This window comes from Tachypleus tridentatus, chromosome 13 (assembly GCF_004210375.1).
Source record: "Tachypleus tridentatus isolate NWPU-2018 chromosome 13, ASM421037v1, whole genome shotgun sequence".
Taxonomy (NCBI): domain Eukaryota; kingdom Metazoa; phylum Arthropoda; class Merostomata; order Xiphosura; family Limulidae; genus Tachypleus; species Tachypleus tridentatus.
The window spans coordinates 170943795-170956786 of record NC_134837.1 but is presented as its reverse complement, the minus strand read 5'-3'; the positions used below and the strand labels follow the sequence as shown (position 1 = coordinate 170956786).

At 33.2% G+C, this 12992-nt stretch overlaps 1 protein-coding gene across 20 annotated transcripts in view; it reads left to right on the top strand.

Moving 5' to 3' along the window:
- LOC143236810 (homeobox protein cut-like) overlaps nt 1-12992 on the top strand; it is a 159964-nt gene that overhangs the window by 112201 nt on the left and 34771 nt on the right. For 19 of the 20 annotated variants that reach the window (XM_076475393.1, XM_076475388.1, XM_076475395.1 and 16 more), the window contains one exon: nt 4983-5029. The gene's annotated coding sequence lies outside the window, so the exon portion shown is untranslated. Of the gene's footprint in view, nt 1-4982; nt 5030-7346; nt 7404-12992 lie in introns of those variants that run through there. The other variant, XM_076475401.1, reaches the window with a different exon arrangement.

Here is a 12992-nt window from a genome sequence, read left to right as displayed (position 1 = left end):
TCATTTTGCTGTTCTAATTTTTTTGGAATCCCAAATGTTTTTCAAGGTCAGGTAAACTGTTCTCGCTTTATCGGTTCTGGTCTTAATTTCTGTTTATATGCCACTTATCTTATCAATGGCACTACCTAGGTAGGTAAAGGTGTTTACTTCTTCCAAAAGTTCTCCTCCCAAAAGGATTAAGCTGTTGTGTTTCATTAGCATGGTTCTAATGTGATGTTCATTAGCATGGTTCTAGGTGTTTTCCAAGGTGGTAGTTTTATCCTGAATGTGGCTGTATTAAAGGAATGCCAGGTTGTCTCCAAAGTATTCAGTTGGGTTGGCATATTCCACAGTATCGCGTTTAATTTTTCTGAATTGTCCTTATTATCCAGTCTATTACAAACAGGAAAAGAAGGGTGACAGAAAACATTCTTGTAGTGCTCCAGTCTTCACCTTAAGACTGTCCATAAGTTGGGCCCTATGCACAACTTAGCAAGCCATTCTTTGGTAAGTGGCTTGTATCAGATATGTACTCTCTGAGCAGCTTTCAAAGTTTCTCTCGAGTTACATGTATCCAACACAGTTAGAATATACTGTGTATCTGAATTATTACACGTGCTTAAAATAAAAGGGGAAGAATAGTTGAAATAAACCTAACCCACGTTTTTTTCTTATAATGTATTTTGGTGATGTATGTAACCTAAATATAAATTATTCCGTACATTGTAGTTAATCAGTAAAGAATGCACATGGCGAAAAAGGAAATGTTGAAAAAATGTGAATATACGCTTATCTAACCTGAAGGATTTGTTTACTTGTAATGCACAAAGCTACACAATGAACTGTCTGTGCTCTGCCCACCAAGGGTATCGAAATCCGGTGTCTAGCGTTGTAAATCTGCAAACATACCGCTGTGCCACTGGGGGGGGGGGCTAACCTGAAGTAAGAAAACACAGAAGAAATTCTAATTCGTCTTAGATCATAAGTGGCAGAACCTGTTTGTTTCTTCGAAGAAAATTGTTTGGCATAATTAATTATTTTCTTTATTTTTTCTTCAGTTTGAAATGTATGTACTTTGAATAATGGTTACAGTGTTTGTCAGTTTTATACTGTAAGATCTGGATCATTCAGTTCAGCTCTGTTTACTGGCTTAAAGTTTATTTCCTACTGCTTATCGAAATAATGATTTTTTACATGTATCCGTGTACACATTAACGCTGGTATTGTGTGTATGATAGTTTTAAACAGACTGGAGACCTTTTTTGAAGGAGTGACAGTGAATCACTTGCAAAGAAACATTTCATTAAAAGTATCACATGTCGCTTTCAACATTTACAATGAAGGCACAAAAAGCAATGCACTGAATAGAGCGGGAGAATGTTATGTGCCTTTATTTACCCTTGATTGATCACCAATGAACGGTTTTCTTCACTGTAAATGTTACAGAAACATTATTTACGAAGTTAAATTCTATCGTTCGTGTTTTTTTTTATCATTATTTTTGAACGAAGTAAAAGTAAACAGCTTTTGTGAAACGCGGTTTTCGCTAGACATGAATACGTTAGTGATTTTTTTTTCGGCATGTCATTTCTTTGTAATAATGCGATGTTTGTTGATGAAATATTGCTCTTTGTGTAACATAGATTGTATAGAAAGCTTTAGTACGATTTTTCAGAAATCAAATTTTTTATAGTGCTGGTGTACATCTGAGGGCTACTAATTCAGTTCTGTGCGAATACTTGCTTCCGTTTATGAACGAATAGATAAAAAAAAACCAATCTTTTTCCCTTTTATTTAAACTTCACACTCATCCTTTACCTTCTTATTGTGTTTCTTGTGCGTTTTTTTTTCTCTTAGTGTGAATTAACCCCTGTGAATATTACATGGTTTAAATTAAAGTGGTTTACAAAGCCAACCTAAGTGGATACAAAAACATTAAAAAAATGCTTCTACGGAATATCTGAAGTTCTCCCGATCATATGACATCACTGCTAGTACAAAACGAAAACGCGCGTTAGATCTTTCGTGATGTTCAACTTTGTAAACCCACTAGCTCACGTATTGAACCTGTATGAAATTAGTTATCCGTAATTATTTTGATTTTGATCTTATTATTTTCCATTTCATTTGTAATAATTTGTTGCTGGATTAACTTGATGAGTTCGATTTAATTATTAATACTAGTTCACACACACACACATATTTATATACCTGCACAAACATACACATAGGCTTTTAAACCAGTTCACCAATAAGAAGTGTTCTACTTAAAAACTAAACAATATTTAACATGCACGTAATAAGTGAGTCAGAATGTGCCACACTTTGTTGTCAAACCCGAAGTATCAACAATGCTACAGCGTGCTACAATACTTTAATAGAACAAAAATTTATTCCAACAAGTAAAAATCCCGTATCTCATTGGCTATTCTTAGTTTTAATTGTTCGAAACAGTTTTATCACGCAATTTGAAGATTATTAAGTGTAACTGTTGAAGCATAAGTTAAATGTGTAGTAAAGCCAGATATCTGTGGGGTGGATCATGTTGTGTGCATTGAATGATATTTTAATCTAATAAAAAGAAATTAAGTCCAAGGTAAAACGTTGGAATCATTTGGATAAATTATGGCAAGTCAAATATAGGAAGATTTTCTTTCCTGAAATTTCCTTTTATTTCTTGAGCTTTATGTTATTTCAGCTTCGATCAGAATATACCTTATTAATATTATGTCAAAGTATAAATTAAATCTAACTTTAATATGTCTAACATCAACCTATAATCGCACAACCAGTCTATTTTTCTAATTTATTTTTGTTACATATGATTGGTCGTGGCGTCATCTCTCCCAATAAAAAAACAAATAAACGAAACAGCAAAGAAAATAATTCTCCTCTATTTCATGCTATATAATTTTTTTTTCTGTCACAAATTTATTGGTAAAAGTGATGGACATTTTGAACATTCGTAAAGTTAATCCTTGAGTATTATTTGTTTTGTTACTTGTTTACAGCTTAGTTTTCTTTTAATTAGATAATTCAGTACGTCCCACGTTGTACTTTTTTTTTCGTGTGGTTTAACAGAAGACTCGCATGGTTATTACCGTCAATCCAAGCCGATTATAATTAATTTTTCATCAGTGTGGGAGTTTTCTTGAAGTTTTTTTTTGTATTATTATTATTCATGGGTAAGATCAGGCTGATCAGTTTGTTTCAATTTAATATAACAATTTTAATAACTGAAAGTGCATTAAACTTTTAAGTTTGTTTAAATTAATAACTGTATTGTCTAAAAATAAATTGATAATAAAAGGCTGATCAGTTTGTTTCAATTTAATATAACAATTTTAATAACTGAAAGTGCATTAAACTTTTAAGTTTGTTTAAATTAATAACTGTATTGTCTAAAAATAAATTGATAATAAAAGGGTTTTCCTTGTTTCCATACTTGCATTAAAAATGGTTAAACAAAATCCTCATGTTTTTATCTCCTCCCTCAACGATTCAGAGGTGAATTTGTGGATTTATAATGCTCAAAGTCGGTTTCAATACCCATGGTGGACATATAAATCGTTCTGTAAATTTGTGTTTAACAGCAAACAAACAAAAATCGTTTTAGTCCCTTTAGAAACATGGCATTTCATTTTATGATATTAGAAAACAAATTGTTGCTGGCTGTAATAAAATACACTTTAAAACAAAGACAAAACCATTCAGAGAAACACAATAAGTAACGCAGAAGATATCTATTTTGGTAGTTGAAGGGGTATAATGGTATTTGAGTAACAAAACTAGTTTCGGTGAAAGGGTATGTTTGTAGTGTTACTTTTATTTACGTATCGATAAGTACATTTAAAACATCGAGTAAAATATACTAAAAAAAGACTTGCTAATTAGTAATAACGAGGTAGAATAATATTATGTTGATTAATAATAACGAAGTAGAATAATATTATGTTGATTAGTAATAACGAAGTAGAATAATATTATATTGATTAATAATAACGAAGTAGAATAATATTATGTTGATTAGTAATAACGAGGTAGAATAATATTAAGTTGATTAGTAATAACGAGGTGGAATAATATTATGTTGATTAGTAATAACGAAGTAGAATAATATTATGTTGATTAATAATAACGAAGTAGAATAATATTATATTGATTAATAATAACGAGGTAGAATAATATTATGTTGATTAGTAATAACGAGGTAGAATAATATTAAGTTGATTAGTAATAACGAGGTGAAATAATATTATGTTGATTAGTAATAACGAAGTAGAATAATATTATGTTGATTAATAATAACGAAGTAGAATAATATTATATTGATTAATAATAACGAGGTAGAATAATATTATGTTGATTAGTAATAACGAGGTAGAATAATATTAAGTTGATTAGTAATAACGAGGTGGAATAATATTATGTTGATTAGTAATAACGAAGTAGAATAATATTATGTTGATTAATAATAACGAGGTAAAATAATATTATGTTGATTAGTAATAACGAAGTAGAATAATATTATGTTGATTAATAATAACGAGGTAGAATAATATTATGTTGATTAGTAATAACGAGGTAGAATAATATTATGTTGATTAGTAATAACGAGGTAGAATAATATTATGTTGATTAGTAATAACGAGGTAGAATAATATTATGATCCCATCCTCACATAAAACGCGTTTTTAACTATGGAATTTGATCATATGCTGTGGTTTGTGTGTTTTTCTTATAGCAAAGCCATCTCGGGCTACCTGCTGTGTCTACCGAGGGAGAATGGAACTCCCGATTTTAGCATTGCAATTCTGTTTATTTACCGCTATGCTGTAGTTAACTTAATAAAAGTGTTCTCCATTAAGACCTTATTAACTAGACATAATCTTCGACTTTTCAGGTATATTACCTTTCCTATGATGGATCTTACCCAATAAGTTTGTCGATATTGAGATTAAATCTTGAACAAGCCCCTTACACTTTTTTTCTTCTGTTTCCAGAACTAAGAATCAGTCCAGGACGAGAAACAGGGAACTCTGGCGTGCAGGTAAAGCATTCTGTTGATAGAGTTTAACACTTATTATTTCTCTTTATTTTATACTTGTTACAGAATGCAGGTATTACAGTTTCTGTCTTCTCGTGTGTCTGTGTTTTGAGGTTAATCTATATAAGTAATACGCTTGCCTTTACGTGTCCAGAACTTTTCTCGTAAATTTCTGAATCACGCGCTCCAAATCCCATAATATTAGAAAAGCCTTTGTCCGAGGATTTCGGACTGCATAAAGGCTTTTCAATTCTGATATCCTACCTGTTGTTCGCTTAGTCAAACTTTTTAATGGAACGAATGTGCTTCACAGTGACACAATGTCGTTGTCATCATGTGATGACTGGCTTCTATTTCAACTGTAGTTTGTTTTTCTTTTGCAAAGTGTTTTACACAAATAACACTTAACACGCAGGTAAAATTGCGGGTTTTTGTGAGATTCATTGTTTCAACTTGTAAAACCAGGTCATACACAAACGGAATGCTTATAACTGTTTCTTACTCTTTATAGTAGAATAATACTTTACTTTATTGTTTACTTTACACGTAGTTTTATTAAATAAAGTTACATCTACAGAGTTTGTTTGCCTGATCGTGTAAAATTGTTTTCAAATAGACCAGGATATATCTATCTTACACATAATGTCCGCAACAAAACGTTGTTTAAATGATATGCGTGGAAATGACAGAACAAGGAAAATTCACATGAAGTGCATGAAAACTTCCGTAACTGTTTTACAGGTCGCAACTAATTATACTTAATACGATTAACTATACAGCTTATTTAATCCTAATTTTTAGATGTTTTTGTTTCTGACGTATATATTTTATTTCTGTTTCATTTTTTTCAGTGTTGTCCTTTTTGTAATTGTTTGAAGGTATATACAATTTCTAGTGTGTGTATTATTCAGAGACCGTTACAATTACTTGTCATGTAATAAAAGGTGTCAACAAATTATCAACTAACATGTCTAATTTTAATCCTTCTGGTGATACAATATGTATAATATCAAGAATCAACCCCATAATGAATAATATTACAATCCTTCATATGTCAGCACAAGTTGTGGGCATCAACATGCCCTGTTGAATCAATACAAATAACTAATAATGCATCATGGCTCAACATAAGTCTCTGACATCATTATCAGATAATGCCTCAATATATATTGCTGATATGTTAATCATTATGTTGAGACAAATAAATAATTAACATGATAATGCACAACGAGTTAACACAAATCGTTGACATAATCATGACATCATGAGTCATCAAATATCTTTCACATCATAACTTCAAGAGTTAACACAGTTAATTGATATAAATTGTATAATCATGGAAGATTTGTTTTATATATTTTTCTTGCTGATTCATGAGTTGTATTATTTATGAAGAAATCGTCACAACAATAAACCCCTAATACAGAATTGTTTATAACGACTATAATATTGTGTTGAAATAATTCTCTCGTCCTCAACAGAATCTAGTCGCACTATGATCTATTAGTTAACCACATTTATAGTAAAAGTAGTTTTTCTTATCATCAATGAAAAGGTATCTTATGTTTGACTGTTAGGGCGAAAACAACAGATACAAAGTGGTGAAAGTACTTCCACAGGGTCCCCGAAAGTGTTCTGTTTTAAGGATAAATAGAACCAAAATTGAAAGTAACAAATACTTTTTTCATTGTTTTTGAAGTTCATATGTAACGCCGTGTTGCAGTTTACAGAGTCCATAATTATTCTAGTGGTCTATTTCGTGCATACATTTCATTGACATAACGACAGTACAAATTGCAACGTCAGGCGTCCCTTATGTGATGTAATTTTTTGGTGTCTACTGACTGACTGACAGACAGCACACTACTGTATAATGGTGAAAGTGGTTGAAAAAGATGATCACCCTAGACGACCTTTGGCCCCCTTTTTGGAAGTTATCCCAACCATTAGTATGAATTGATGGTCTTGATTGGTTTTAAATATTGACCAACAATTATATCAATATTGCCTTGTTATCAAGGTTGCTGCCATGCATACGTTGCAGCAGAACTTTGCAGATGATAATTTTGTTTTGAGTACGCTAACCTTACTATAAAAGCTGTAACTTATAACATTTGCAAACGTTTGCAAACGATAGTTTTCTGCATTGCAGTAAAAAAACATTGTGATTCATTAAAACCTAATTACAAATAATTTGTTCAAACCTGTAAAATAAACATGGACATTTCAGTTACTCACAGATGAAGTATGGCAGAGTCTTTTAGGTAGCAGAACTTTACAGCAGAATGAAACACTGATTCCTATTGACCTAATTTACAAACAGCGTTGGAAATCTCGTCATCACATCAGGAAAATTGTATGCTGAAGTTTTAGATAGGTGCGTACATTATACGTTTATTTCTATGGCCACCTTATGATGAGATGTTATACTTTGAAAATTAAACAATTTCTAAATCTTATTGATTCTTTCAGTGAAATCAAAATCTTCAATGAAATGTTAAACTTATGTTTCTTATGCCTAAATTTAGGCAAAATATATTACGTAATAGTGCTAATTATTCAGATTTAAAAAATCAGAAACAGAAAATGGGGAAGGGTAGTATAAAATTATTACTGACTGACCACTTGTTGCCCTCTTTACCAGCTGATGATTGTCCTGCCCAGCATGGCCAAGTGGGTTAAGGCGTTCGACTCGTAATCTGAGGGTAGCGGGTTCGAATCCCGGTCGCACCAAACATACTCCAATTATTAGCTGTTGGGGCGTTATAATGTTACGATCAATTTCACTGTTCGTTGGTAAAAGAGTAGCCCAAGAGTTGGCGATGGGTGGTGATGACTAGCTGCCTTCCCTGTAGTCTTACATTACTAAATTAGGGACGGCTAGCACATATAGCCCTCCAGTAGCTTTGTGCGAAATTCAAAAACGAACAAAATAGGAACGATGATTGTCCATTAGAGAAAACTTTTCACATGATATGTAGAACAGTACCTTTGTATTTGTAGTTAGGGTCTTAAATCTTAAATGACACAACTAATTTTTATAATTCGTTTACATGGTTATGTTTGAAAATGATAGTCTACAGTATATGCGATCATGTGGTTAAGGTCAAAAGTGTTGCTCCAGAAATGATTGTGAAGAATACGTTATGCGATCAGGTGTTTAAGGCCTTAAACGACTCACCAAGCAATGCATATTGTCGTGGGACGAGGAAAGAATTTAATGCATCATGCAACACATAAAACAACGCGATTGAGGTCGAACATATTATACCATATACATTCAACTAGTTAAGACATGGATTATCTATCATCAGTTCGTATTTCCTCGTGGGTTGTGCCAAGGATGATACTCTAAACCAACATCCAAGGTTGTGCTGATGAATAATATTTTCTGATAGATTGATCAATCATGGCCTGCAAACTTTGTTACTGTAACCTAAAACCTTGGCTTTACTCAAAGTTGTGAGTTTCACACCTATACAAGTGAAGCTAGTTATTGTTGGTACAGATCCAGGATACACGTCATGTGGGTGTATATATACATCTGTAGTGGGAAGATGTCACACAGAAATGCATGACTCATTAAAATTAATCTTCATGTGGCTGTTTGCTGAGTGAAAAACGTCTTAAAATGAGTCTGTCAGACACATGTCTATACATCATTGATAAAAACTTAGATTCTTTTGAATTTCATCAATTTACCACAGTCGCCATGAGCGTTTGGTAAATGACGTTTTTCTAAATAACTATGAAGTGGATGAGTGGGACTTCGAAATTAAAAAAAACAAAACAGACATTGTTTTGTATGTTTCAGTTGTTTACACCTTTTTTTATCAAGTAAAAGCTTTACTTTATTTCTGAACCTAGAATATCAGTAGATGTTAACATTTGTATCTTTCGGACTTTTCGTGCAAATGCCTGGTTCACATCGTTGTTTTATGTTGTTATGGTGGTGATTTGTTTTATACAATTATTAGGCACTCTTTGTTTTAGATAATACTTTACGTCTCATAAGAAAGATGAGCTGTCTCGTTTAGTTAATCTTAACTTGTACAGCCCTTCAATAACCGAGCAGAAAAAGTAAATTGAGTAAATTCACTAAGTAATCAATAGAACAGACGAAGTTTTTTTACCATATAATATGAGTTTCGTTGTATATTTGATGCAACATATTCAAAAATAGATTTTTAAGACTAATATCGTTTTGAGTTGCTGTTCCTGTAAAAGTAGTTGTCAGTAAACATGATGTATGACTAGTTCGTAGCGTATGTGTATAAAAGTTTTACTGCGAAATTTGTTTGTTGTTTGGTTGGAATTAAGCAGAAAGCTACACATATGTTTAGATAAAGTCAAAGTAGAAGAATATTTTATTTTATTATATTATTAACAAGCAAAATGTTTAGAGTCTAGTTGCACAGTATTATAACCGGACAAGTGGTCAGTCACTCTGTCGGTGTTTCATCTAGTTCAGTATTTTCGTATTAAAATTGGTGGTTAGTCACTCTTTGTCTTTGATCTAGTTGTACAGTTGGGCTACTAGTGGAACAGATAGTCGGTCATTTTCTGTGTGATCTAGTTGCACAGTTATACTACTAAAAGAACACTGTATGTTTGATCTAGTTGCACAGTTGGACTACTAAAGGAACACTGTATGTTTGATCTAGTTGCACAGTAGGACTACTACTGGAGCAGATAGTCGGTTATTTTCTCGGTGCTTAATCCTGTTGCACGATTGGACTGCTGGAAGTTTTTCAGAAACACATTACGTTATATACCGGGTCATCGGAACTTTCAAGTAATATATTTATGTCTGTCATTTTACTATATACAAAGATATGCAATCCCTCTAGTTTCGTTTAATTTATCAAATTATTTCCATTAGATAAATATGTCACTTACGGAATGGAATCTCTTTTGATTATTCTTCAATCGTCATAACGAGATTTCCTCTATTCGCTAATTAACTATCCCACAGGTAAGTTCAAAACCAGTCATTAAAAAGGGTTCTTATATGTTGTGATACATTGCCATCAATTAATGAATTACTTTGTCCTAGTTTTACACCTTTAAGCAGTTTCGTGACTGAGGGTGTTTACACTCGTGGCTGAACTAGGTAATGTGTGTGCGGGTTGACCCTGTGGTATATAATATTCTGGATTTTGGAGCTGAAGAGCCCGATGTAAACCCGTGCGATATCACAAATTATTCCCTGCAGCTGTCACACATTACAATTTAGCTAGTACAAGTTTGTTTGTTTTTGAATTTCGGGCAAAGCTACACGAGGGCTATCTGTGCTAGCCGTCCCTAACTTTGCGGTATAAGACTAGAGGAAAGGCAGCTATTCATCACCACCCACCGCTAACTTTTAGGCTACTCTTTTACCAACTAGTAGTGAGATCGACCGTCATATTATAACGCTCCCATGGCGAGCATGTTTGGTGTAACGGGGATGCGAACCCGCAACCCTCAGATTACGAGTCGAGCACCTTAACCACATGAACATGCCGGGCTTTTCAGGATAACTCTCCAATTTATTATGTTATGTACGTTAGGTATTACGATTTCAAATAACCTGAAATTTTCATTTGAATTTAGAAGTTAACTGAATGTCAGTATTTATTAAATTTATAATATTTGCCAACAAGATTGATATACAATTTTCTTTCTTAACACAAGATATATTTCATTGAAAGTACGAACAACAATACAATTTGTAATAATGGTTATCACTAATAGTTATTTATATATATATACAAATTACAAACTCACAAACAATATTCAGTCTTCTATCTGGTGTGGAAAGTTGTATATTATTGACGATCCAGGTCTACGAGGCGCAAATTATTCTTATATCGGTACACAGATGTACTTCACTTGACGGAAATGCTACTAGTTCTGCTCTTGTTTGACCTAACGCGGTTCACAAACTTACTTTTTAATGAGGTAGATAGATATTCAATGTTTTCTTAGAAATACTAACGTCCGAAGTTAATTCTCTGGATTTGAACGGTTCGTAATGTCCAAAATCTGTATATGTTCCTGGTCAGATTCTGTAGTTTTCCGATTAATCGGCGTTAGTTACAGTTTTAGCTTCCGATGATTATAGTATACTGACTGTAGCTAAACAGTAATATATCTTTACTGTGTCTCTGCTAGCTTTTAAACCAATTAGGCGAGATACTCGAACGTTCAACAATATTCGAAGACAAGCTGGTGTTTTCTTAAAACGTGTATTATTGATTCTTGCTCTGGAGAATCTTCTGCAAATTTAGAGAACAGGCGAGACTTGCGCAATACACATCCAACAATAAACGTCATATGCATCAAACTGAAAGAAACTTAGATATTAAAGTAAATGTGTAATAGTAAATCCATGACACAGCCAATCCTTTAGCTTGGATAGTAAGATAGTGCTGACGGGCTTCCTTACCCCCGGGACAGGAAGTTAGATTATGAACAGTAGTAGATATCCTTAATGGATTTCCTATAAACACAATAAAAGTACTTTATAATGTGCCCACCTCACCCTTTTTTTGCAATTATTATGGGTTGCATTGTTGAAATGTTGATATTGTTACTTTTTTCTTTTAGTTATCGATTATTTCGCATGAATTTATAAATATATTATTTCTAGTAATAGCATAGTGGTTCATAGAATGGCTTTGAGTGTGTTTGTTTTTTCATGTACAAATTTTCATCTCTTGACCGATTTGGGAACTATTTACAGTTTTGTACTCGGAGGTCAAACCTTTTTAATTGATGTATTTGACCACACTCAAGGTTTCGTAGATTAATGTACTCTAATCCTGTCTGAAAGAATTTCAATTTTAGGGTAGACTGGTAGAGATCCAGATGAATAATAACATCTAATCGAGTATACGCGCGTACCACGTTTAATATTACTTTTTTTGTTCAGTTTGAATTTCGCGTTAAAATACACGAAACCTAGCGCAGTGTAAGACGGTTAGGAAAACAGGAAAGGTAGCTAGTCATCACCACACACCGCCAACTCTTGGCTACTCTTTTACCAATGAATAGTGGGATTGACCTACACTGAAAGAGCGAGCATGTTTGGTGTGACGGGGAATGACACCTTGACCACTTGCCATGCCGGGCCGCTTGGTATTGCTGACACACAAAAATATACCTAATATAAAGAGGGGGAAATGTCTCATAGAGCAATTTACTCTAATCCTGTCTAAAATAATTTCAAATGCCGTGGGTATTGAGGACTCCCTCTTGTTTATAAAACCGTTACTAAAATTACTGTAGAAAAATTTATTTTTATTATAAACCAACCACCCTTTCGAAACTAATATTTTTATTCGGCATTTATTCTTTTATTACAAACTCTAATTTCCTATGTTTCCAGTGTTATTTTCATCAAATTTTGTTTGTGTAAGGCATTAACAAAAATATTCGGTTTTTCCTCAAACTTTCAAATGTTTGTTTATTTGATAGATAGAGATAGTAAAGCGTTGCATAATGTATTTAGTTAAGGCGTGCGACTCGTAATCTGACGGTCGCGGGTTCGCATCCCCGTCGCGCCAAACATGCTCGCCCTTTCAGCCGTTGGGGCATTATAATGTGACGGTCAATCCCACTATTCGTTGGTAAAAGAGTAGCCCAAGAGTTGGCGGTGGATGGTGATGACTAGCTGCCTTCCCTCTAGTCTTACACTGCTAAATTAGGGACGGCTAGCACAGATAGCCCTCGAGTAGCTTTGTACGAAATTCAAAAACAAGCAAACAGTTTCTCGAGACTCACGTACACGTTGCTAAGAAACTGGACGAAGCCCAACAGCAAGTCCTTAATCACTTTACTAAATTATTGCACTAGTGTTGTCAATAATCAGTATTGGTAACCTTAATTAATCATAGCACTTCTGATAATGTTATTTGAATATTAATTAAGTGACATACGTGAGATTTCGCAAATATACGTGCAAATAATCTCGTTCTGTTAA